Source organism: Mirounga angustirostris, unplaced genomic scaffold (genome assembly GCF_029215605.1).
Source record: "Mirounga angustirostris isolate CCGP_5_RB_7025 unplaced genomic scaffold, mMirAng1.0.hap1 SCAF_8, whole genome shotgun sequence".
Classification (NCBI taxonomy): domain Eukaryota; kingdom Metazoa; phylum Chordata; class Mammalia; order Carnivora; family Phocidae; genus Mirounga; species Mirounga angustirostris.
In genome coordinates this window covers 4,207,857-4,234,204 of record NW_026991716.1, presented here as the reverse complement: position 1 = coordinate 4,234,204, position 26,348 = coordinate 4,207,857, and the positions used below count along the sequence as shown (strand labels likewise).

At 42.9% G+C, this 26,348-nt stretch overlaps 1 long non-coding RNA gene across 2 annotated transcripts in view; it reads right to left on the bottom strand.

The window, feature by feature from the left end:
• The window catches only part of LOC123837396 (uncharacterized), a 43,519-nt gene that overhangs the window by 5,703 nt on the left and 11,468 nt on the right, over positions 1–26,348 (bottom strand). Inside the window, exons 4-5 of one of the 2 annotated variants that reach the window (XR_010413469.1) lie at positions 17,114–17,169; positions 9,809–13,225 (exon numbers count right to left, since the gene is read on the bottom strand). This is a non-coding gene — a long non-coding RNA (uncharacterized LOC123837396). Of the gene's footprint in view, positions 1–9,808; positions 13,226–17,113; positions 17,170–26,348 lie in introns of those variants that run through there. The other variant, XR_006789204.3, reaches the window with a different exon arrangement.

Genomic DNA, 26,348 nt, shown 5'->3' with positions numbered 1-26,348 from the left:
TTACACTTTATAACTTACATTTTTTTCCTTAGTGAAGAAAAATCAGCATTTCCTTTGCCTGAAATGGAGCATCCCTAATTCAGCTTTCAATTAAAAGATAAGTGTTTTACTGTTTCCAGCAGAAAAAAATATAAGCTATTATCTACTTTCTTTCTTGCAAATAGCAGGGAAGTTAACCAATTACAAATACTTATTGAATATCTATTATATATGCATACTGTGCTATGTGTTTTGAAAGACAGAGAAAAATAAATTCTTGTCCCCAAAGACTTTTTAATAGTTACCAACATAATAATGAACATTTGAAATAAGAGTGAGCAATACTGGACTATATAATTAAGAGCTGAATTGTGAACAATAGGCATTGAGTTGAATAATAGTATAAGATAAAAGGGAGGCCAATGAAAGATGAATTAAATAGATGGGATTCATGCAGGAATACGCTCAAGTTCACTTCAAAAGTTGGGAAGAATTTCACTAGGTTAAGGTGGGAGAAAAGGGAAGAGAAGAAGGAAGTTTCTGAAAAAAGGAACACAATAACCGAGGGCACTGAAGGTGGATGCGAGTCTGGCATATCCATGAGAGAGTAAAGATATCAACCCAAATCCAATGAAAGATGCCCATTTAGAAAGAGCAGGAAATAATTTAGTAAAGATAGAATGAAGCTTTCGTTCCAAACGGCAGCCACTTGTCTCCCCCCTACTTCCAATACACAATTAAAAAGAAGAGTAAATCATTTTTTTAAATGAATAAAGCCATAACAGCTATGAGAAATGAGAAAAGAGCAATCAGCAGACAATAGCTTGTATATAATACCGATGGACCGATGCTAGCGGGGGTGAGTGGTAGCAGCCCAGCAAAGCCCTCCCCTCTCTGGCTCCCCATTTTTTCATTGTAACAGGAAGCCTCCCTGTGTAGCAAGCTCTGCTCATGAACACAGAACTCCCTGCAGCCTCTTCTGCTTTCTGGGTAATTCGCGAGCAGGAAAACAGCTCCATATGCAATAGTACAGGAAACACATCTAAAAAAAATCAGCTTATTTTCTCTTTTTTAAATATAAAAAACACCCCCCCCCCCCCCATCACTGGGCACGGGAGGGAAATCAGTTACATAAAAAGAACCAAAACCAAACAAACAAACAAAACCAGAAGAAGCAAAAGTAAAGGTTGACCTCACAAGGACCAATTTGGGTAACAGAAAAATAATTTTCCACACCTCTAGTTAATATTTTTGGAGGTATTCTAGATACAATAAATACCTAAAGTAAAAACAAGATGCCATAAATAAGGAACAATTAGAGAACAAGAAAGAGTACTTGGAAATTAAAAATATGCTTGCCAAACTTTAATTTTTTCTACAAAGGTAGAAATATGACATGAGAGAAAAAGAGAAAGACAAAAAGTAAAGAGAAAATATAAAAGAACTGGAGGTCTGTAACAGGTCCACAACACAACCAATACGTGTTCCAGAAAGAGAGCCCAGAGAAAATGCAAGGATAGAAGTTATTATAGAAATCACTGAAGAAAATCTACCAAAGCTAAGATTGAAAGAGGATACTGAGAGATTAGCAGGATAATATTAGATGTACTAAGGAAAAAAAGAAGATCCAGAGAGCACTGAAAGAGGGAAGAAATTGGTCACCTTCAAAGGAATAAACAGGCTATCTGCAATTATTAGACATCAGAAAACACTAAAAAATTTTTTAAAATGTATTAAAACAACTGGATATCCATATAGAGGAAAAAGAAGAATCCTGAGCCCTACCTCAAACCATACATGTAAACTGAGATGAGTTCCTGACTAAACATAATAACTACAACAAAAAGATGGGAAAAAACACAGGAGAATATATATCTTCACGACTTGGGGGTAGGAAGGACACTGAAAGCAAAAGCTGTAAATGGAAGAATTGATAAATTCATCAATTTTAAAACTTCTGTTCATCAAAAGATATTGTTAAGAAAATGAGTAGTCAAATCACAGATTGAGAAAAAAATATTTCCAAAACATACTTGACAAAGTTCTAAAATCCGTAATATATAAAGAACGCTGCAAGAAAGGAAAAAAAAAAAGACCCCTACAATTCAAAAAAGATAATCCATGTTTTTATTTTTTATTTATTTTTAAAGATTTTATTTATTTATTTAGAGAGTACATGTGATTGGGGGAAGAGCAGAGAGAGAGGGAGAGGAAGGGGGAAAGAATCCCTAGCAGACTGTGGGGCCATCCAGGTGCCCCAGATCATCCATGTTTTTAAATGAGTGAAAGATTTAATTAGATACTATCTAAAGGAAAATTCACAAATCACACATGAAAAACTGCTCAAAATCATTAGAAATTAGGAATGAAAAACTAAAACCAAAATGAAATACCATTATATAGTCACCAATATGGCTGAAATTGGGAAGACTGACAACAAATGTTGGCAAGGGCTGTGGAGCTACTGGAACTCTCTTGTTGGCAGGGCTATAAAACAGGAAGACCATTTTGGCAGAAGATCTGAAGGTCCTCATAAAATGAAACTACTCTATGACTTCACAACTCCACCCCTAGCAATCTGTCCAAGAAAAATGGAAACTATGCCTACCAAAAGATGTGTGCAAGAATGTGTGTAGCAGGGCGCCTGGGTGGCTCAGTCGGTTAAGCGACTGCCTTCGGCCCAGGTCATGATCCTGGAGTCCCGGGATCAAGTCCCGCATCGGGCTCCCTGCTCGACGGGGAGTCTGCTTCTCCCTCTCACCCTCCTCCCTCTCATGCTCTCTGTCTTTCATTCTCTCTGTCTCAAATAAATAAATAAAATCTTAAAAAAAAAAAAAAAAAAGAATGTGTGTAGCAGCTTTATTCACAAAAGCTGGAAACTGGAAACAGTCCCCGTGCATCCATCAGTAGAAAAATGGATAAATGGTGGTACATTCATACAATGGAATGGATAGAGACCACAACACGGATGAGTATCAAAAACATGATGGAAAGAATCCTTACACAAAAGTGTGACTACTGTATGAGTCCATCTACATAATGTCCTAAACAGAGATAGTGAATCCATGATGCAAACAAATCAGAACAATGGTTACCTCTGGTGCAGGGATTTACTGGGAAGGGACAGGAAGGAAGGTGCAATGTTCTGTATCTTGATATGGGTCTGGGTTGCATTGTCAAAACTCACTGAATGGTACACTTCAAATTTTGGCATTTTGCAGTCTAGAAATTTTAGCTCAAATGAAAAAAATCGTAAACAAATATCAAATTCTAGGTAATGATATGCATGCTGACGGGTCTGGGAGTCAAGGGCAGGGTCGTCTGCGACTTATTTTGAAATTCTGAGAAAATAAGATGGATCAATAGATGAACAGAGGGATGGATAAATGGATTTTAATAAAGCAAACATAATGTTAATCATAGAATCTAAGTGATAGATGGGTGTTCAATATAAAATTCTTTCAATTTTTCTGTACTTTCAATTTTTTCATGACGTAGGGATAAAAGAAAACAATGAAATATTACTTTCAACATTTTGGAAGAAAATTATAAACCTAGAATTTTATGTACAGATGAACTGTCAATCAAACTATTGATAAAGCTATTTTAGGCTTTGCAAGAAATCATGAGTTTTTTGCCTACCCAGAATCACTTAGGACACCATCTCTTCCTCATCCATGGGGTAGGGTCATCCTACCTCTCAACCTTAGGGGTGGGCAGGTGACCCAGGTTTGGCCAATAAGCTCACTTCATGCCCTGGGCCACAGGGATTGTTCAAACATGAGCCAAGCAAGGTCCATTAAGAGACTTCCTTGGGGATTTTACTGGAACTGTCAGTAAAGTAGTTTTAGTTTTGCTAGGATCACAGTCTGTGAAGAAGACATGAGCCTGGAGAGATGCTGGAACCTATCTTTGCCAGCACATGAGGTAAGCTTGCTTGAGCATGAAGCTGGCCTAGAAGGAAACAAATGCAAGCACGGAAAAGAAGAAACAAGGCAGTGATGACACTGTTTGAGCTCCTGGATTCATTGTGGATCATAATTCTCTCGTTCTTTAAATTACAGTGGAGAAAATTATCTATCTATCTATAGATTTTATATAAATTCAAATTAATTAACGTATAGTGTATTATTAGTTTCAGGGGTAGAATTTAGTGATTCATCAGTTGCATATAACACCCAGTGCTCATTCCATCACATTCCCTCCTTAATGCCCATCACCCAGTTACCCCAAGCCCCTCCCCTACAGCAACCCTAAGTTTGTTTCCTGTGATTAAGAGTCTCTTATGGTTTGCCTCCATCTCTGTTTTTATGTTATTTTATTTTTCCTTCCCTTCCCCTGGGTTCATCTGTTTTGTTTCTTAAATTCCACATATGAGTGAAATCATATGGTATTTGTCTTTCTCTGACTTATTTCACTCAGCATAATACTCTCTAGCTCCATCCATGTCATTGCAAATGGCAGGATTTCATTCTTTTTGGTGGCTGAGTAATATTCCATTGTATGTATATGTGTACATATATATATATATATATATATATATATATATATAATACATCTTCTTTATCCACTCATCAGTAAATGGACACCTGGGCTCGTCCCATATTTTGGCTACTGTGTATTTTTAAAAAATATTTATTTACTTTAGAGAGAGAACAAATATGCATGAGTGGGGGGAGGGGCAGAGGGAGAAAACCTCAAGCGGACGCCTCACTGAGCACGGAGCCCAATGCGGGGCTGATCCCACTACCCATGAAATCATCACCTGAACCGAAACCAAGAGTCAGATGCCCAACTGACTGAGCCACCCAGGAACCCCCAAATATTAATAATATAGTGAGAAAATCATATTTTCCCCTTGGTCGTGAGTTGAACAGTACCCCCCCCCTTAAATTCATGTCCACATGGAACCTCAAAATGTGACATTATTTGGGCATGGGGTCTTTGCAGATATAACTAGTTAAGGATCTGGAGGTGAAGGCATCCTGGATTTAGGGTAGTCTTTCTATGAGGAGGAAAGGACACACACAGAGTCACAGGGAAGGAAGCCATGTGAAGAGGGAGGCAGAGACTGGGGTATTGAAGCTGCAAGACAAGGAAAGCCAGGACTGCCGGAGCCACCAGAAGCTAGAAAGAAGGAAGGATTCTCCCAGAGCCCAGAGACAGCATAGCCTTGCTGACGCTGTGATTTCAGGCTTCCAGTTTCCAGAACTGTAGGAGAATAAACTTCTGTTGTGTTAAACCACCTGGTCTGTTGTCACTAGGAAACAAAAATACCTCTTAATAAGGAAAAAAAAAATTAGAAACACTAAAAGCAAAATGTCCAAATGTGAAGCAAACTAAAATGTGGCAAGATTTTTGAGCAACTGGTAGAATGAAAGAAAAGAGGATGTGTTTGTACAGATGTTAAGAGCATATTGTTTTGAACAGTCCAGGGATGGTTAACAACGGATCTTAGGGGGAAAAGTCTACTCCTGGCACAATATTTGGCTCCACTGTGAACAATATTTATGTAGTCATAATAACATGAGGCCTATGTATTGACATAATATTTTCAGAATAAACCCATAAACATAAAGCTCTTAAATACTCTCACACACAGACTGTAAATGTGATGATCTTTGACAATGTGAAGCTAAAGATCTACCTGACAGAAATTGTTGGTGGAGTGTGTGACTCTTGATCTCAGGGCCGTGAGTTTGAGCCCCATGTTGGCATACAGTTTACTTTAAAAATAATAATAATGATAATAATAATTAATAAATTATAAAATTACCATCATTTAAAAATTTTAACATTCTTTTTTTTTTTTTTTTTTTAGGTAGGCTCCATGCCCGGCATGGAGCCCAATACAGGGCCTGAACTCATGACCCCAAGATCAAGACCCAAACTGAGATCAAGAGTCAAATGCCGAATCAACTGAACCACCCAGGTGCCCCCCCCAAAATTCTTAAACAAAAAAAAGTTGAAAAGTGGAAGGAGAAAGAGAAACGGAAGAACAAGAGCCCTAGTAATCTCATTTTACTTTGTAAGGAATTAAGAAATACTCTCAAATGTCGGATGGCAAGAAAAAAGCTCAGGACTAAAAATAATTTATAACTATCAAAAACTGGAAGGCAGAATGAGGCGAGATGATATGGGGGCAGTGTTTCTGAGCCTAATTCTTATCTTTCATAAAGAGCAGAATGTCTAAATTGATAATAAATACATGCAACTTAAAAATACTTGTATAATATTATTATTTAGAATTATGGAGTAACCAGCAAGGCAAGAAAAAAGAGATCCAGGGTGCCTGGGTGGCTCAGTTGGTTAAGCAACTGCCTTCAGCTCAGGTCCTGATCCTGGAGTCCCTGGATCGAGTCCCGCATCGGGCTCCCTGCTCGGCGGGGAGTCTGCTTCTCCCTCTGACCCTCCTCCCTCTCATTCTCTCGGTCTCAAATAAATAAATAAAATCTTTAAAAAAAAAAAAAAGAAAAAAGAGATCTGGTGGAAAGTAATTTCCTCAAGCATATTCTAGATCAAGGAAACTACACTGAAGCCTACATCTGGGCAATGGGCCTAGGGTTAAGGCAGGACTGTTTTTGTTTTCTGGTTTTTTTTAATATTATCATTTCTATTTTTTATGTACATGAATGGCTTTGATAAAAATGCCAAAAGAGGGGCACCTGGGTGGCTCAGACAGTTAAGTGTCTGACCCTTGATTTTGGCTCAGGTCATGATCTCGGGGGTGTGAGACCGAGCCATAGAGCCTAAGGTCAGGTTCCGCACTCAGTGGGGAGTCTGCTTGAGATTCTCGGTCTCTCCCTCTCCCTCTGCCCCTCCCCCTGCTCGTGTGCTCTCTCTCTCCAGAATAAATAAATAAACCTTTTTTAAAAAATGCTAAAAGCAAAGATGAGGTGGATCAGATTATAGATGGCTTTACAAGGACTGGGCAGGGAAATTTATACTAGATTTCGACCTGACGATGGCACTGGGACAGGTGGTAAAGACATGGATTTAGCATTTACTAGGGAAAGTCCAGAAGACCCAGCATCTGGGTAGAAGATGACAGAGGTAAAAACAGAGGACAGTAGAGTTTTTTGGCCTGGGGGACTGTAGTGGATGGAATTACCCACCCCCTTCCCCAGGTCTGTGTTAAAGCCCTCCAAATCCAGTACTCCAGATTATGCCCGCATTTGGAGTTAAGGCCCTTAAAGGCATAATTAAGGTCTAATGAGGTCACTGGGGTCGCTCTAATCCAGTGTGACTGGTGTCCTTCTAAGAGGAGGCAGAGACACCAGCATTGTGTGTGGACACGTAAGAAGGTGGCCAGTCTGCACACCATGGAGAGGCCTCAGGAGAAACCAAACCTGCCAGCACCTTGATCTTGGACTTCCAGCCCCCAGAACTGTAAGGAAGTAAATTTCTTTTGATTAAGCCACCTTCAATCTCTCTCGTTTCTGTGGGGTTTTGCTACGGAAACCCTATAAAACTAATACGGAGATGAAGAAAATAGCCATGCCATGACCAAAGGCAGGACAATGGGAAGGAGGAGTGAGTTTGGTAAGACAGATACCTTCAAATTATGGTTCGAGTGAGCTAACCAAGAGTTTCTGCATGGTAAGCAGCGAGGGGCACATGCCTAAGTGAGCAAGGGGCCCAGGCCTTTCCGGCACAGAGGTAACAGCTGTAGGAAAGATGGGATTTTGGGATTTTGGAGTGAAAGAGCAAAGAGAGCCTGGGGGCCTTGGGGGCTGAGGAATGGGAGTATCCAGCAGGGGGAGGGCATGAGGGGGAGAAGCTGCACAAAGAGAAAGAACAGCAAGCTAGCAGGATGGAAGCCAAGAAGAGAGCATTTGAGGTAGGAGAAATCTTTTTTTTTTTTTTTTTTTTTAAATGCACCAAGAGGTCAAGAGATTGAGAAACCAGAAAAGAATAATGGGGATTTAGCTAAAAAGAGGTCATTGTTGACCTTTAAGAGAACAGTTTCAGTGCAGCTGTGGGGAAGGAAACCAGATTGCCAAATATGCAGTGGGTTGAGACTATGGACAGAGGAAGGCAAGGAGGATTCAGGAGATCAGGGAGGCCCCGGGGAGAAACAGCATGGTGGGAGTGACGAGGGACTATCCAAGGACCCGTTGCAGCTAAACGCAGAAGGAACCAAGGAGGTGGGAAACACAAGAGAAAGAAGGGAAGTCCTCCAGGGTGGTGTAGGATGGGTGGGAGCAGGAGGAATGAGTTTATTTTAGAAAGGAGGAAGGGTAAGACTGCCAGGGAGCCAGGAGGGAAGAGGCTGCAGAGATTTTGGGAACTAGGCGTCAGGATAATTGCGAGACTGATTAGGAAGTCAATGACTGCGAGGGTCAGGGAGGGCAGAGGGACCTGGGGGAAGGAGAGAAAGTCTGTTAGAGAGATTATGAGTTCAATAGAAGTCAGTAAGAAATCGGTGAGAGGCCCCAAGCAGTACTAACACCCCGTGACTATGGGAGCTTAAACACTCATAAGAATAAAGAATTCAGGGCTGCCTGGAGCAGTTTACGTAACCTTTGTGTGACCTCAAGAAGCTCCTTCCTGAGTCTTTTTCTGTGATTGCACTGCCATTTCCAGTGTTCTGGAATTCCATCCCACAAGCTGAAAGCCATTTATATACTCCGACACCAGGAGGAGTCTCTGCTAGGAAGATTTTTAGTACAAAATCAACTATTCTCTGTTCCAAGTGAAGGATCTAAGTGGTCTGCAAAAGGCAACTGGCTAACAGCTTTGCAGAGGAATATTCTGCTAAGCAAGATTAACCGAGACCTCTGCACATGCTAGGCCCGCAGAAAGAAAGGAACTTTGGAAGTAAAGATACGAGTCACTCGGCAGCTTGGCAGCCGGCATGCACTCAACGGCTCAACCGTGGCCTCCGCACGCAGACTCCTTGCTTCTGCTCTGCCAGGCCTATGCTGGTGGATTCATGAACTCAAAATGGTTCCCGTGGCTCCCAGCCTCTCAGCTACATTCAAAGGCAGAAAACAGCATAAAAGCCTCTGTCCTCCTGGGGCTCCTCTCATCAGGGGAAAACATGTTATTTCCCAGCCGCCCTGCAGTGGTGTCCCCTCAAATCCACTTGCCATGCAAACAGATCACAGGCCTGGCTCCTCTTAGGTGTAAGGGAGGCCGACAAAAGGCTTGGCTGCTAGTGACTTATCCCAAGGGGTGGGTTTACCCCCCAAACAAAAGCAGGGGGGTAGCTGTAGGGTAGGTAACAGTGTCTGTCACAGTGAAGCTAACCCATGCACATAAACATTTGGTCTTAATTCTGCATCACATTTTGTATCATGTTTTCTGGGGGTTTTGGTTTTGTTTTTTTATGATTTTTTAAATCTTTCCTTCCAGGGACTCTATTTTCTTGTATGGGTGTGACTATAGTGTATATGGGTGTTTTTCCTAATAAAGTATAAGGAAATACCCATTTGTATTTTTGTTCTAGTTGATACCTTTAAAAATATAAATTCATATCTTACATGTAATCCTCTATTTCCTTTTTTTTTTAAGATTTTATTTATTTGAGAGAAAGAGAGAGAGTGAGAAAGAAGCGTGATCAGGGGCAGAGGGAGAAGCAGACTCCCCACTGAGCAGGGAGCCCGGCATGGGGCTCGATCCCAGGACCCTGAGATCATGACCTGAGCCGAAGGCAGACGCTTAACCAACTGAGCCACCCAGGTGCCCCTCCTCTATTTCTTTAGACAGGACGAATGACTCCTTACTATGAGAACTGGTGAAATTAGTTTATTAACACTTCTTCCCTCCTCCTGCTCTTTTTAGTATTTATCTTTACATTTTTAACTACACTTATTCTATAACACTTGATTTATTAGTTTTAAATGATCTATTATTATCACTGGCTATTAAGAATGATTGAATCAGCACAACTTAAATGACCTTCCTCTTTCTGTCATTTTTCCTCTCCCTACTATGTACTTTCTGTCTAGTCAAATGGGAATTGGGAAAAGGCACGTGGAACTTCCAGTGACGTACAAGGGAGATTTTCTTGCTTGGGAGATTGGTAAGAAGATGGCTTTTCACTTTGATACGGAACTAGATACATGGCCTCGTTGTGAAGGAAGGACCGGCTTCCGGCTCAAGGTTATCCTGCTGAGATGTACAAGTACCAGCATCTTATAATCAGTAGTGTGTGGAACTAAATATTAAGGGAAGTCTAGTAGCAGAGTCTAATATCCAGCATCTCGTACTCAGCATCCATCAAAGGACTCAATCTGTATGAATGTGCAGTTCCCCTCAGGTCTGCGTTAAGCAGGCTCTGCACCCAGGATGGAGCCCAACATGGGGCTTGAACTCACCACCCTGAGATCAAGACCTGAGCTGAGATCAAGAGTCAGATGCTCAACCAGCTGAGCCACCCCAGCGCCCCTGAGGTCTTATTTTTTTTTTTTAAGATTTTATTTATTTATTTGAGAAAGAATGAGAGAGACCACATGAGGGGGGGGGGGGGTCAGAGGGAGAAGCAGACTCCCTGCTGAGCAGGGAGCCCGATGCGGGACTCGATTCCGGGACTCCAGGACCATGACCCAAGCCGAAGGCAGTCGCTTAACCAACTGAGCCACCCAGGCGCCCGAGGTCTGTGTTTTTAAACACAGACTTTCTTCTGAATGTCATTAGTAGTTTGGGACCTAAGGCTGTCCAACCCAGAAAGCCGTGTAAAATGGGATAATCCCCTTTGCCCTAAGATTACATCTTGGGTTTGGTGTCACCCTGCTTGTTCATGCAGCTTCTGCAAACTTTGACCTTCTAGACTCTGCCTAGACCACTCATACCTCATGTCTCCTGTTTCTGAGTTGACTTCCTAACATGGGATCTTCTTTCTAGCACATCACCAGGACCTGCCTAGCCTCTTTGGCCACATATTAGCTCTTCTGGTACTTGACATCTTACCTTCCTGCCTGTTCGTGTCCACCAGGCCCCTCCTGGCTAGCCACACTCTCAGTCCCCTCCTCACTAGACCGAGCCTGCCCCATTGCCACTTCAATCCCATAGTGGCACTTAGTTGGAAAGCCAAAAAATGAGAACACTGCTCTGAAAACCCAGGAGGAGGAGTGTGCATGGGGGGAGTTGTCTACAACCGACTGACGAACTTTTTCTGGAAAGGCTCGGAGAGTAAACAGTTGAGACTTTGCAGGCCGCGCAGTCAGAACCACTCAGCTCTGCCTTTGCAGGAGGAAAGCACCCATCCCGCTAGGGTGGATTCCAATAAAACTTCATCTATAGATGCTGAAGTTTGAATGTCATTTCATGTGTCATGAAATAGTCTTTTGGTCTTTTTTTCTTTCATTATTTAAAAATGTAAAAAAAAATGTAAAAACCATTCTTAACTCGTGGACTGTTTAAAAAAAAAAAAAAAAAAAGACTACAGGCCAGATGTGGCCTGCGGGCTATTCTTCGCCACTGTCTGGTCTCTGAGACTGAATGTCAAACACTGAGCTGGCCCCGTGTGAATCCTAATGGAAGCAGGTTCTGTGGTTCTGTCTATTTAATGAGAAGGCATGTGATATCCTCAATGAGTGCTACAGAATTATTTATTGAAGGAGTCCTGTATCTCAATGGGATCTTACCATTGCCCTAAGTTCAGGAATATCTAAATACCAGAAAGTGGAAAAAGAAGGAACACGTGGACATCCGATCCCCCACAGTTCTTTGTTTTTCTTCCAAATTAACCAGAAATGCAGGAGAAACTGACAGATAACAGCCTTGTTTTGTTCAAATGGCCTCATCTAGCTTATTCTAGCCTCAAGAAAGACAGCATTTCTGGCGTCCTAAGTACCCAAAATATTAGAAAACTGTTCTTAGTCTGATTGTGTTTGATTGGCTCCTTGTTAGTTTAGAATCAACAACCTGAGCTGAATATTTTAACATGGATTTTACTTGGAAAATGTCAAATCTTTAATTAACAAGCTTTTTTAAGGTATAATTTTCATGATTATAGTAATCACCAGGATAATACTGAGCAGCTCATTATCCATACATCCATTGTTTTACTCAACATCATAGGTTAGGCTTTTTTTTTTTTTTTAATAAACTTATTTTAGAACACTTTTATGTTTACAAAAAGTCAAAAAGATAACAGAATTCTCATATAATTCTCATGCACTTTCCCCCAGTGTTAACATTTCACATTACTGTAATATGGCTGTTTTATTGTCTTACTCAGCTGTTTTACTTCTGTTAAATCTGTATCGGCCACAGTTTTACCATATTTGGGAAATAATAGAAAATTAAAAAAGAAACTATCCTGCTTTTTAAGCTAGTTCCTTTTTTTAAACTTGTCTTTTCCAATAATAAACACATATGGCTTATTAAGGGTCATCTTATATGCTAGTTTATTTTCTGCATTTTGTTGATTTAAACATCCAAATTTCTTACTCCACTTAAAAAAAATAAAATAAAAGAACCCCACTCAAGGACTCAGCTAGCCTCCTCTCTTGTTCCTTATCTGATACATCAGCGCTGCATACTGCTCTCTCTCTTTCCCACTCTCAAGGTCCATCTCACCTCTGCCCAGCCTTACTTCTCAGCGCAACTGAAAGCATAACTCCTCAACAGCAAAGAATTTCTGAAGGGAACATTCACCTCTCATTCAGGTAACAGAGGGAGTTAGTTGAACAAGCTTTTCCCTTTTGATGCTAAGAGGATTAGATGTAGTCCTTTCAAGCGAAACAGATTCATTAGCTCTGTGAAGCATTAAGACCAGAAATCCATGTGTACTGAGTGTATTTAACCTGTTAATGGGGGTTTGTAACCGTCAACTTTAAATTATCTGTGGGGGGGGGGGGAATTTTATCATGGACAAATGACATCCCGCAACTTTATAATTGAGAAAGATGGTATTTATTCTGCTTTAATCTCCACCAAATCTTTCCCTTACGCCTCTAACATTGCAAAATCGTTTTTGCTTTTTACCTGCATTCCTCCCTCTGGATAGTTCCGGGTATAGTTTCTCAGTAAACATGCAAAGGCCAGAAGATATAGGACTGGAAGGTCAAAAGGAAGGAGCAGTGACTAAGCAGTTCATTCTTAGCCAGACATTCTCATGGGTTCTCCCACAGGAAATAATTTCTTTCCATCTTCTGGTGCCTGATAGGCCTTTCATAGAAGACAAAACGTCCTGGTTCTTAATTTGAGATAAAGGATGGAGCTGGGGCCATTTAGAACACCCATGTTCAAGGGCAAAGCAGAAAGGGGAGTTGGTGAAGGGTTCTGAGCAGGGACCCTGAAAAAGCAACAGAAGGAGCCAAGTGTCATGAACACTTTCACATGGTCAGTTAAAAAGAAAAAGTATCTGCAGAGAGATAAACATGGCAAGATGTTGACAGCTGTTGAATCTAGGTGATGGTGACGGGCACACAGGCCTTCATAGTATTATTCTTTCAATCTTCATGTACACACAAAATTTTTCAAAATAAAGAGGATGTGAGAAATCTGTGGATAGACAATATATGTTTGACCTTTTTCTTTTAAAAATACTGGGAGAGAGGCACCTGGGTAGCTCAGTCGGTTCAGTGTCCAACTTGATTTTGGCTCAGGTCATGATCTCAGGGACGTGTGAGCAAGCTCCACACTGAGCTCCTCGCTGGGGTGGAGTCTGCTTAGGATTCTCTGTCTCCCTCTGCCCCTCCCCCCACTCTCTAAATAAATGAATAAATATTGGGAGATATCCAAATATGATGGGAACATAAAATCACCACTGAAAAGTCATGATTAAATGTTCATAGTCATACTTGAGGGAACGCAGATCATAGATCTTTTTTTCCAGTTTCTTTGGCACTTTTTTTGGCAAGCGAAAAAGGTCATAATGTTTTCATGCAATACATACTTGGTTCTTTAACAACTGTGACAAATAGCAGAAAGAATTAAAGAATGCTACACTTTAATCCATTCGAAACACCAATATTTTGGGTTGTACATAATTAAAGAAATGTCTAAAACACTTTCTGAATCACTGTAGTAGCCCATACGGAGAGGCAGGCCTTCGGTGGGCAGGGGAATGCAGAGTCACAGAACTCCTCAATGTTACACAACTTCTATATAGTACCTTGACTTAAATCCAAGAGCAAAAATTAACACTTTCCTCTATTTTTGGTGAACAACGCATGTAACCTTAAATATCCTTTCCCTCTGGATTCTACCTAGGAACAGTCTAAATTTTTTTTTTTTTTTTTTTTTTTTTAGGCTTTCTAATTTTTTATCTAAGAGAAGGCAGGCTTGGCACTTTTATACTTACATCATCAATGTTAATATTTCTTGGGATTGCAGGAAGATTCATATTTTTTTTAAAGATTTTATTTATTTGACAGAGAGAGACATAGCGAGAGAGGGAACACAAGCAGGGGGAGTGGGAGAGCGAGAAGCAGGCTACCCCTCATCCACTTTCAGCAATTACCAGCATTTCCCAGGCTTGTTCCATGTGTTCCCCACACTGTTTTTTCTTCCTCTGGAGCATTTTAAAGTAAATATAGATAGACACCATATCATCTCACTTATAATATAGGAATACTTTTTAAAGATAAGGGCTTTTTCTTTTTTCTAAATATGCCAACAGCGTCATCATCACACCTAACAAAATTTATAGTGATTCCTTAATAGCATATATTTTGGAGTAAAGTATTAAGTTTCCAATAATTCTTAATATAATTTTGTTTGAATTTTCTTATATTGGCCTTAATTGGCCTTCTAAAGACTGAACTAACATGATACTGAAGAAATAAATATCTATATTTGCTATGGGCTGAATGTTTGCATCCCCCAAAATTCATGTATTGAAACCTAATCCCCAAAGTGCTGGTATTTGGAGGTGTGGCTTTTGGGAGGTGATTAGGTCATGAGGGTGGAGTCCCCATGAATGTGATTAGTGCCCTTATAAAAGACCTCAGAGGGGCACCTGGCTGGCTCAGTTGGTAGAGCATGTGACTCTTGATCTTGGGGTCATGTTTGAGCCCCATGTTGGGTATAGAACTTACTTTTTTTTCCCTTGATATATGAATACTTTTTTTTTTTTTAAGATTTTTTTATTTTGAGAGAAAGAGTGAACCTGAGAACACAAGCAGGGAGAGGGGCAGAGGCAGAGGCAGAAGCAGACTCCCCATTGAGCAGGAAGCCCGCCATGGGACTTGATCCCAGGACCCAGGGATCATGACCTGAGCCAAAGGCAGACGCTTAACTGACCGAGCCCCTGAATACTTTTTTTTTGGTAAAGTATTTATTTTTAGTAATCTGCACACCCAACATAGGGCCCAAACTAATGATGCCAAGATCAAGAGTCACAGGCTCTTCTGACTGAGTCAGCCAGGTGCCCCAGCTTAATTTACAACAATAACGACCACCACCACCACCACCAGGGGCCTCAGAGAGCTCCCTTGCCCCTTCCAACATGTGAGCATGCACACGAATTAGGAAGCAGGCTCTCACCAGACACCAAATCTGCCTGCACCTTGACCTTGGGGTTCCCACCCTCCAAGTCCATGAGAAATAAATTTCTATCTTTTATAAGCCACGCAGTCTATGGTATTCTGTTATAGCAGTCTGAAGTACAGTAAGATAGTACTCACGCACCGGCCTTTAAGAAACTGAAGCTCATGGGCACCTGGCTGGCTCAGTCCGTAGAGTATGTGACTCTTGATCTCAGGATTATAAATCCGAGCCCATGCTGGGTATAGAGATTACTTAAAAAAATGGAATCTTTAGGGGCGCCCGGGTGGCACAGCTGGTTGAGTGCCCGACTCTTGGTTTCGGCTCATGTCGTGATTTCAGGGTTGTGGGACTGAGCCCATGTCAGGCTCCATGCTCAGCACAGAGTCGGCTTGGGATTCTCCCTCCCTCTCCCTGCCCCTCCCACTTCTTTGCCCAATCTTTTCGGTTTCTCATGCTTCTCTCTCTCTCTGTCACATAAATACATGAATCTTTATACATAATCTTTGAAAAAGAAACTGAAGTTCAATATTGCCAAAAGTATGGCAAGACAAGTTTTGTCACTGCTTATTAGTGGGCATGTAAGCTGGTTAGCGTACCAGGCGGATGGCATGTCAAAAGCGTAATTGAAGGCAGTTGGATGAAAGGATTACTCACAGATGTGCTCAGAGCTGAGGGCTCCTACAAGGGTCGGTGAAGCACCAAAGTGGAACAGCTGCAGGAAGTGGTTCGCACGGGCGCTTGCAGAGCCAGGGGAGGGGGCTCTGACTGAAACATGGCAGGAGGGGTAGGGGAGCAAGCCTGGGGCTCCTTCCTCCCATCCTCCCATCCTGCGCCTGTGTTTCCCACGGGGAACCTGACTGGAAGTCAGTGGGTGAAGACACTGTTGATACAGTTTTACAGAGGTCGGCCTCTGAAGGTACAGAGGAGAGTGGAGAGAGGCAGTGTGTATCTATCTAGGGGGCAAGCAGGTGATCCAACAGGGAGACAAATTCACACCATCTACCAGTTCTATTTATTTATTTATTTTTTATTTTTTAAAGATTTTATTTATTTATTCATGAGAGACAGAGAGAGAGAGAGAGGCAGAGGGAGAAGCAGGCTCCCGCGGAGCAGGGAGCCCGATGCGGGACTCGATCCCAGGACCCTGGGATCATCACCTGAGCCGAAGGCAGACGCTTAACCATCTGAGCCACCCAGGTGCCCAGTTCTATTTATTTTTGAAGATTCTATTCATTTATTTGACAGAGAGAGAGCACACAAGAACGGTGAGTGGGAGATTGAGAAGCAGGCTCCCCCCTCAGGCGAGAGTCCAATGTGGGGCTTGATCCCAGGACCCTGGGATCATGACCTGAGCCAAAGGCAGATGCTTAACTGACTGAGTCACCCAGGCGCCCATTATCTACCAGTTTTAAATGAACACCTTTGTATCTAGCAATTTGACTTCCAAGAACTCACCTTACAGAAAATCTCAATGTAAATCAAGTTGGAAAATGAAAAAAATAGGCTTATTTCGTATTTGTCGAGAGCTTACTGTGTATGAGGGACCAAGCAAGGCATTTTACACTTCATCCACACAAGAACCCTATGAGTTTGGCATGATTACTACTGCCATTTCACACTTAAGGAGATTACAGGTCCGTAAAGCTAAGACAGGGCCACAGAGTTAATCAGTGACAATACTGGGACTTACCCGCAGTCAGTCTGACCCCAGTGTCCGAGCTCTAGGGAAATCCACGGCAGCACCGTCTGTAAAAACAAAAGCCTGAGTACAACCCCGAGACGAGGTAAATCAATTATGCTGCATCTACACAACAAAATGCTGTGTAGCTTACGGAAGAATGGAGTAGGTCTACAGATACTGCCATGGAGAGATACACAGTACGTGGGCGGAAAACAAAGGCACAGAACGTTGTGCCCATTCGTACACAAACATGAAAGGTATGCAAGAAACTGAACAAGGGTTATCTTCTGGTTACCAGAACTTGTAATCAAGGGAGAATTTTCCATTGTGTACCTTTTAGTCCTGTATTTTCATATATACATTATTTTTCAATAAATATGTGATTTTAATATGTCTTATTTTTCTTTTTTTTTTTTTTTAAAGATTTTATTTATTTATTTGAGAGAGAGAGAATGAGAGACAGAGAGCATGAGAGGGAAGAGGGCAGAGGGAGAAGCAGACCCCCTGCCGAGCAGGGAGCCCGATGTGGGACTCGATCCCGGGACTCCAGGATCATGACCTGAGCAGAAGGCAGTCGCTTAACCAACTGAGCCACCCAGGCGCCCATTATGTCTTATTTTTCAATGTGACTGAATAAAAAGTCACACACATCGCAGGCAAACACAGGTAAAGTGTCCAGAACTGAATAACAGGTAACATTAATAGAACACTAGTCTAGAGGGTTTTTTTTTTTTTAAAGGTTGTATTTATTTATTTGAAAGAGAGCAGAGTGAGAGAGAAAGAGAGAGAGAGCAAGAGCACGGGGCTGGAGGGGGGGAGGGTGGGCGAGGGCAGAGGGAGAGGGACAAGCAGATGCCCCGCTCAGCAAGAGCCTGATGTGGGCTCGATCCCAGGACCCTGGGATCATGACCTGAGCCGAAGGCAGGAGCTTGACTGAGCCACCCAGGCGCCCCTAGATAATTTATTTTTAACTAATCTCTACACCCAACCTGGGGCTCGAACCCACAACCCAGAGATCAAGAGTCGCATGCTCTACCCACTGAGCCAGCCACGCACTCCAACGAACATCTTTTTTTTTTTTAAACCTAAACACATCTCTTTACATTTATTTTAGTTGAAGTATCAACCTGTTAGTTTGGAATTGGGATTCCAGCCTGGGGAGATGGTGGTGAATCCATACTGGAGAGTCCACCCTCCCTCCCACCTTGAGGAGACTCTTTAAACCTGAGGAGCACACCTCCTGCACCACCATGGACATTGCTGAGAAAGCTACTACGCTGGGCAGTGAGTGCTGGGCAGGTCTGGGACACCACCTGGACGGGCTGACTCTGATGCATTAATTAATCAACAGTCTGTATGGTTAAACTGCTGATTCATCTGTCCTCATTTCTTTATCTTGTCCCCAAGGACAACATGCTAGGTTTTTCTCATCGTTTTGCTGGAATCACCGGTTTTATTCCATTGATTTAGCACTATAATTGCACCTCTGTCATCACCTCCTTTTTTTAAGAGAGTCAGGATTGAAGGGACTTGTTTACAGAGCACCGGTGGGCTTCTGTCCCCATGTCATTCTTACAGACGACTCTCTGAACCATTCGTGTAGTGCAGTTTGCTCACAATTTTTTTTTTTTTTAAGATCTTATTTATTTATTTGAGACAGAGAGAATGAGAGACAGAGAGCATGAGAGGGAGGAGGATCAGAGGGAGAAGCAGACTCCCCACTGAGCAGGGAGCCCGATGCGGGACTCGATCCAGGGACTCCGGGATCATGACCTGAGCCGAAGGCAGTCGCTTAACCAACTGAGCCACCCAGGCGCCCAGTTTGCTCACAATTTTACCGACAATATACATTTCAAATTTACTAGTCCCTATTTTGAGAATTAAACTTTCTCCTGTTTTTTTCTTCCCCTCAAAATTTGAGATTTCTTTGCCCAATCTTTCGGTTTCTCATGTGTCCTATGATTTCTCAAAGACTAATCCCGACGACTCAGCATATGGGCCGATTCCTACGTTATCCTATTTTGTATAGTTCTAGATACTTTAATTCATTTTAAACACCTGCATTATTGGGCTTCAATTCGTTCCTTTGTTAAAACTTGGCAGATTACTATAAACTTTGCTTTACAAGGAGATGAAGAAAAATCATGGGCTGTTTTCCTGGCTTATTGCTATCTCTTGGCATGTATGCTAATTCCATCAAAGTGGCGAAAATACTGCTCTTCCTGTTTTTAAAGCCAAATATGCTTCTCCCAGCCCTTTCTCTCCCAGTGGGGTGGGAGGCCTGGAGAAAGGCTCCCTGTTGTCACCTCCATCCTGTTGTCCTCCTAGAAGAGCAGCTACTAATTGCCCGGACCCAGGTCGGTGGCTGGGATACTCTGCTTGTGGGAGAGGTCACCACAGGGCACTCTTCTACTCCCCCTGGCTGACGTGGTGCCCTCCAGGCAGGTCGGACATTTGTCATTTTTCTCTTCTCTGTTTACATAAAACCTCAGGCAGCGGTCTCAGTTCCTGCTTGGCAGAAAGATTTAGGTCCTGGGCCTAAATTGTGCCCCGGGGCCCCGTGGACCAGAGAGCTAAAAAGGCCGTTACAGGAACCTGCATACAAATGAAGAAGTTGGTAGAGGTTCCTACATACACTGTTGACACATCTTGAGAGCCTTCAAGGGAGCAGAGATGGTTGGGCTGAGGCAGGGTTTGGCGCCCTGAGTCGTCCTCCAGGACCTGCTTCTTGAGTGTTCCCCTGAGCAGTTGCTCAGAGTGGCCCCGTGCTTGGTTTTTATACTGCTCTTACCATCTTGAAATTAGGAGCAATTTTCTTTAAAACGGGGACTCTCGTGATCATCCTACACTGGGCCCGCCCAAAGGATGCAGACAGTCCTGACCTGGACGTTACTGCTCACAGAAACCTTCAGCTTCTAAGGGGGAGGATAGAACTCTGTTGTAGGTTTCACACCACTGTGTAGGTTTTTGCTCCTATTGCATTCATTTCGAGGAAGGTACTCTCCCCTTTTATCTTCTCTACAAACCTTTTAAAATCCTGAACTTCCGAAAAAACTGTACTAGTCCTTCAGACGCCTCCCTTCTCTTTTCATTTTCACAGACATGCACGATTGGGGCTGGAGCTTGTTTTTCTAATTTTCTTAAACACTCCAGGGTCTCGAATCCAACATGAACATAGTTGGGGATATATGTGGCTTCTTTTCATTGAATTTCTTTTTCAATCTATTTTCCATAAACCTATTTCATATCTAACCCTTACATACCCCAAAGGAAAAAAGTTGCATTAGCAAATCTGTAAGACATATAAGACATCCTATAACTTCCCCGGCTTCTCCTTTCCATGGAGGGTAGCACGGCCTTAGCTCTTCTAATTTCTCATATGCCTACTTAGACATGCCTTGCTCGCCCATGACAATTCTCTTTTCTTTTTCATTCTGGGAGGAAGAAAGTGATTCTTTCACACATCCATTTCAAAATTATTTATCAAGTCTCTTGCAAGAAAATAGCCGTTCTCGGACGGTAGAAAGTAACTTCGCTCTCTCTGATAGATTGATTCCTTGTGATTTCTCTCAAGGTCAGTGAAACATGGTCATCAGGCCAAATTCAGCACATGGTCTGTTTTTCTCTTGCCTGAGAACTAAGAATGGTTTTTTCCTTTTTTAAGGGTGGTAAAAATAAACAGACAAACACTATGCAATAAAGAAAGCCTAAAATACTTAGTATCTGTCCCCGTAGAGAAAAAACTTTCCCAAACCTGGATTTAGAGAACTGTAACAATCTGCCCTCCCTCTAAACAGAAGTCAACAGAAAAAGTTACTCTAAGCGTTGGCAACAATGGTCTTCAGCGTCTACAGGGTCCTGAATCCTGTCTTTCCTCTCTGTTCTTCCCGCACAGCAGTGGTTTACAACCATTTCTACTGTGCCTGAGAGCATCCTATTGGGCTCTAGGCCCTTGGCAAGCCCACAGACCTTTCTGAGGGAAGTCGTCCCAAACACAAGCTTCCCACATGAAATATTTGTGGCTTGTGCTCTTTGCCAGAAGCCAAGCCTGCTGTCCGGACAGGAGTCCAAGGCAGCCGGGGTAGAGGGAGAAACTCCCCTCCAAGAGGAGGGTACAGGGGCATTCTTCCCAGCGGGGATGCTCATGCTGGAGAACACCGGCAGACCCACCCAATCAGGCGCTCTCTTTTATAGGCCCTACAAATGCTCAGATGTACTCAGAAGAGCCTCAAAAACTCAGGTTATTGGGCGCCTGGGTGGCTCAGTCGTTAAGCGTCTGCCTTCGGCTCAGGTCATGATCCCAGGGTCCTGGGATCGAGTCCCACATCGGGCTCCCTGCTCGGCAGGAAGCCCTCTTCTCCCTCTCCCACTCCCCCTGCTTGTGTTCCTGCTCTCGCTATCAATCTGTCAAATAAATAAATAAAATCTTTAAAAAAAAAAAACAAAACTCAGGTTATTTGGGGCACCTGGCTGCTCAGTTGGTGGAGTGCGCAACTCTTGGTCTCAGGGTCGTGAGTTCGAACACAACACTGGGGGTAGAGATTACTTAAAATAAAAATTAAAAAATAAAATCCTCAGGTTATTCACTCAGTTCTCAGAGGCCTATTGCTAATCTCGGCTTTGGAAGTAGTGTGACCCAGGGTGACTGGTCAGCTGCCGAGGGGGGCTGCTACACCACGTCTGGGCCCTGAGTCTCCGTGCCACGTACCTCCACGTGTGTCTCTTTCTCGCGGTGTACCTGAGCCTAAATAGTCTGCCACAGGTGCAAGCCTGCATCAGTTTCCCCTCTCTCCCGGGTGGTCTTCCTGCTACCACCCTCGCCTCAGCAGCAAGCCTGCGCCTTGCTGAGCCTCGTTTCAGCCTTTCCTTCTGCCACGGGAAGCATGTCCACGTGGCCAACCTAGGAGGGGACGGGGCGGTATTAGCCGACACCCCGCAAGCCTGTACCTGGGTGGACTGCATAGCTATCCAAACTGCGTAGCTGGTCTTCTACCCTCACCATGGGCTAGCTATTCTAAACAGCGTCACATAAAATACTCCTGCCTGAGAACAGTCTTGCTGGTGGGTTCCAACCAACTGTAGCAGTTACTGTTGGGTTTTCCTAATATCTATGGATAAGCCTGAAATGAGCACTTTTTATTATTCCTTTAGTAAACATTGTACTCTCCATGCAGGTATTCAGAGACCTCCCAGTTATGTGGCTGGCATCCCACACACCCACCCCATCATTTCCTCTTTTTTAATTGTTTAAAACTAGAAAGTGACTCATATCCAGTCAGGGGCGCCTGGGTGGCTCAGTCGTTAAGCGTCTGCCTTCGGCTCAGGTCATGATCCCAGGGTCCTGGGATCGAGCCCCGCATTGGGCTCCAGCCCCGCATTGGGCTCCCTGCTCGGCGGGAAGCCTGCTTCTCCCTCTCCTACTCCCCCTGCTTGTGTTCCTGCTGTCGCTATCTCTCTCTCTCTGTCAAAAAAAAAAAAAAAAGAACATATCCAGTGGTAGTATTTAGTATTTTCCCCTAAATTGTATCTTTTGCATGCAATACAAAAGTATCAAAGTATTACTTCCCCCCTTTTTTGTATTGTAATTTTTCTATCAAAAATTTTTTTCCTACTCACATATGTACAAAGTTCAAACCAGAAAATTTTCACTTTTTGCATTTACTCTCTGGTCGTTTTACTATTAGCTTCATTTCATGATTCCTGAAAATAACATTTGTTAAAAAAAGATCCACTCTAAAAAAACTGGTACATGCAGACAATGAAATATTATTCAGGACTGAGAAGAAATGAATCATGAAGAGACATGGAGGAAACTTAAATGCATATTACTAAGCGAAAGAAACCAATCTGAAAAGGTTATGTATTGTTTGATTCCAACTAAATGAGCTGTGGAAAAGGCCAAACTACGGAGACAGTAAAAGGATGAGTGATTGCCAGGGGTTGTGGAAAGGGAGGGATGAACACGTGGAGCACAGAGGAATTTTAGGGCAGTGGAAATATTCTGTATGATATGATGCACACATCATTACACGTCGGTTCAAACCCACAGAATGTACAACACCAAGAGTAAAGCCCGAGGTAAACAAACTATGGACTTTGGGTGATAAAGATGTATCAGAGCAGCCTCATGAACTGTAACAAACGTACCACTCCCACTGTGGATGCGGACAACCCAGGGATGGGGGCAGACGGTATATGGGAAAATTCTGTACCTTTGGCTCAATTTTGCTGTGAACCCAAAATTGCTCTAAAAAAAAAAATAAAGTCTTAAAAAAAATCCATTCCGGGACTGAGCTCAGTGCACCTCTGGGCGTCCCTCTTTCAGTCCCCCGTGTTTAACTTCTGTGCTCTCCCGCCCTCCCAGTGGCCACACTGGCTTCCCAGCCTTACCTGTTTTTCCCTTGCCCCCTGCAACCTCTCCCTGGCTCCTGGCTCCACTCTCGCAGCATGTAAACATGCTCAAGCATTTTCCTGTCTTGTCTTCCCTCCCCTGCCAGACTGCTCTAGAGTTTTCTGTGCTTGCTGGTTCCACAGGTTCACAGGCTCCTCTATCCTCCATCCACTGGGGTGTGACTGCAGTCCCCACCTCCAAGATGCCACGCTCGCCTGCTTTCTCCTGCCTCCTGGCTTGCTGTCTTTTCTCCATCTGTGTCAGACTTAGAGCCTGAAGTCCTTACATCTCCCGCTCCACAACGTCCCTGAGGGATCTCAGTTACCTTCAGAGTGAGGACACCTAGACCCAAAGAGTGCAGAGATCCAAGGTCACACCGTGTGACAGCATTAGAAGGTCGTGTTTAATCTAAGTTGACTGTGTGCTGGACACTGTGTTGGAGACACAGCTGAGAATAAGATGGCATTCGGCCCCCTCCGACTTCTGCAACCTGCAGAGCCCTCCCTTCTCCCCCCATTCCACCCCCACCCCAGCCCCCCGTTCCACTGGGCCCCGGCCTGTCTAGTGTCAGGTCTAAAATGTCCCTTCATCTGAGACGTCGTCCCTGACTGCTCTTAAGACTGGCTGGGTTCTTGCCTTGCTGTGTGCCTAACACTGCCCCCTACCTACTCCTATGCATTTCTTACTATGCCTTGTAATCGTTCGCTTATCTATTCTTCCCCACGGGTGCCTCCGTGTCTTACGGTTGTAGATCTTTCCTCTGCTTGAGCTGAGAAGAACAGAGCAAGCCGTGCTACTAGGAGCCACACCAACTCTATTTTGGGCAATGGACAATAAGCTCACCGAGGGCATCAGGCCTGCATCTGCAGGTTCTGTCACGTCCATGATACCGGGCGCACTACCTGGCATACGGTAATTACTCAGAAAGTGTTTGCTCTTTGAAGAATGCACGGAAACATGAATGAATGAACCACTTGACTTTATGCTAAATGTTGGAATGGAACTTTGAGAAATACCCTAATTTCTTGGGCAGAGAAAAATAATAGAGTAGGAGGGCTATTCTGTTTGGAGGTAGACAAATGGACTAGCCAGCCTCTGTGGGTCCCTGCCAATCCAGTGATTCTCAATTTGGAAGTAGGATTTATTTTTCTTTGTTACTAAAATTCTAAAGAACATTGCTTTGCAGAGATATTAATGAAAGGATAGTTCGTTCACTCAATAGGTGAGAAAATCAATATAGTATATAGCTTGTCAGATGCATGAGTCTTTCAAATTCAAGTTCTGCTTTTAGTTACATTAGATAGTATTGCCACCTAGTGGGTAATATAAAAATTCTTCCTGGAACTACAAGCCATGACTATTTGGTAAATTATTGTGAATAAGGTGATTAACATTCTGAAACTGAACCTAAACAAGCTATTTCAGGTCTCTGTTGGCCTGGTATTTCCTGTAACTCAGGAGATCTGACCGACCTGCTTATCATGAAGTCAATGGAAATTTCTAATAAGGAAAGTTCAAGATTTCTTTGAAACTTTTTGTCTTTAAAATACATTCCACTCGGGCGCCTGTGTGGCTCAGTGGGTTAAATGTCTGCCTTCAGCTCAGGTCTCTGGGTCCTGGGATCAAGGCCCAAATCAGGCTCCCTGCTCAGCAGGGTGTTTGCTTCTCTCTCTCTCTCCCTCTGCCCCTCCCCCCTGCCCGTTCTCTCTCTAATAAAAGAAAAAAAAATACATTCCACTAAGAGTGCACAGAGCACTGTGTTCAAAATGTACTTGAATTAATTCTTTTCTCTACGTGGTTACATTACCAATTTAATACACAGGATTGCTTTAGGGTTTGCTTTTGTTCATTCATCTTCACTTAATTTTTTCCAACATTTTATTATAAAATTTTCGAACAGGTAAGCTGAAAAAACTTTTAGAGAACATCTGTACACCCACTACCTAGAGTCTACCATTAGCATTTTACTATATTTGCTTTACCACATTCATCTAAACATCCCTGTATCCACCCATTTTATGTTTTTGAAGCATTTTCAAAACAAACTGCAGATACTGGCTTGTTTCCCTCTAAATACTTCAATGTCCATATCATTAATAGAGTTTTTATTTTTTCCATTTGTGAAATAGTCACATAGTTCAAAAGTAAAGAAGTAGATGCTCAAAAGTCTTACTCCTATCCTGTTCCCCACTCCCATTATTATTATTTTTTTTAAGATTTTATTTTTATTTATTTGTCAGAGAGAGAAAGAGCACAAGCAGAGGGAGTGGCAGGCAGAGGGAGAAGCAGGCTCCCCGCTGAGCAAGGAGCCCAATGTGGGGCTTGATCCCAGGACCCTGAGATCATGACCTGAGCCAAGGCAGACCCTTAACTGATGCCAGGCGCTCCCCAGCCAGCCTCCCCACTCCCATTGAATAACCATATTCCATTTCCATTGGCTCCTGATTGAGCCTCTCTGTTTCTTTTTTATGAAAATATAAGTACAGACATACATTCTCAATGCTTTCTTCACTAAAGGTAGAATGCTATATATACTTTCATTCTACTCTTTTCATTTAATGCCATATTGCCGTGGGAATTCTCCATTTCGGAGATCTCCCTAATTCTCTGTGTATGGCTTCATAGTGTAGAGAAACCGTAATGTATTCAGCCCACCTCCTACTTACATGCAGTTGAGGTCATTTCCGATAGTTCGGCATTATACATCATGCTCTAGTACATACAGCCAACTCCCATGCGTCAGCCGTGCGTGAGAGCGCTGTGTCCTCCCAGGCTCACCGGTAAGAGTTTTTATTAGTATTCTGTTTTATTAGTGTTTTATTACTATTCTGTTGCCGTGTGGCAGACTGTCAT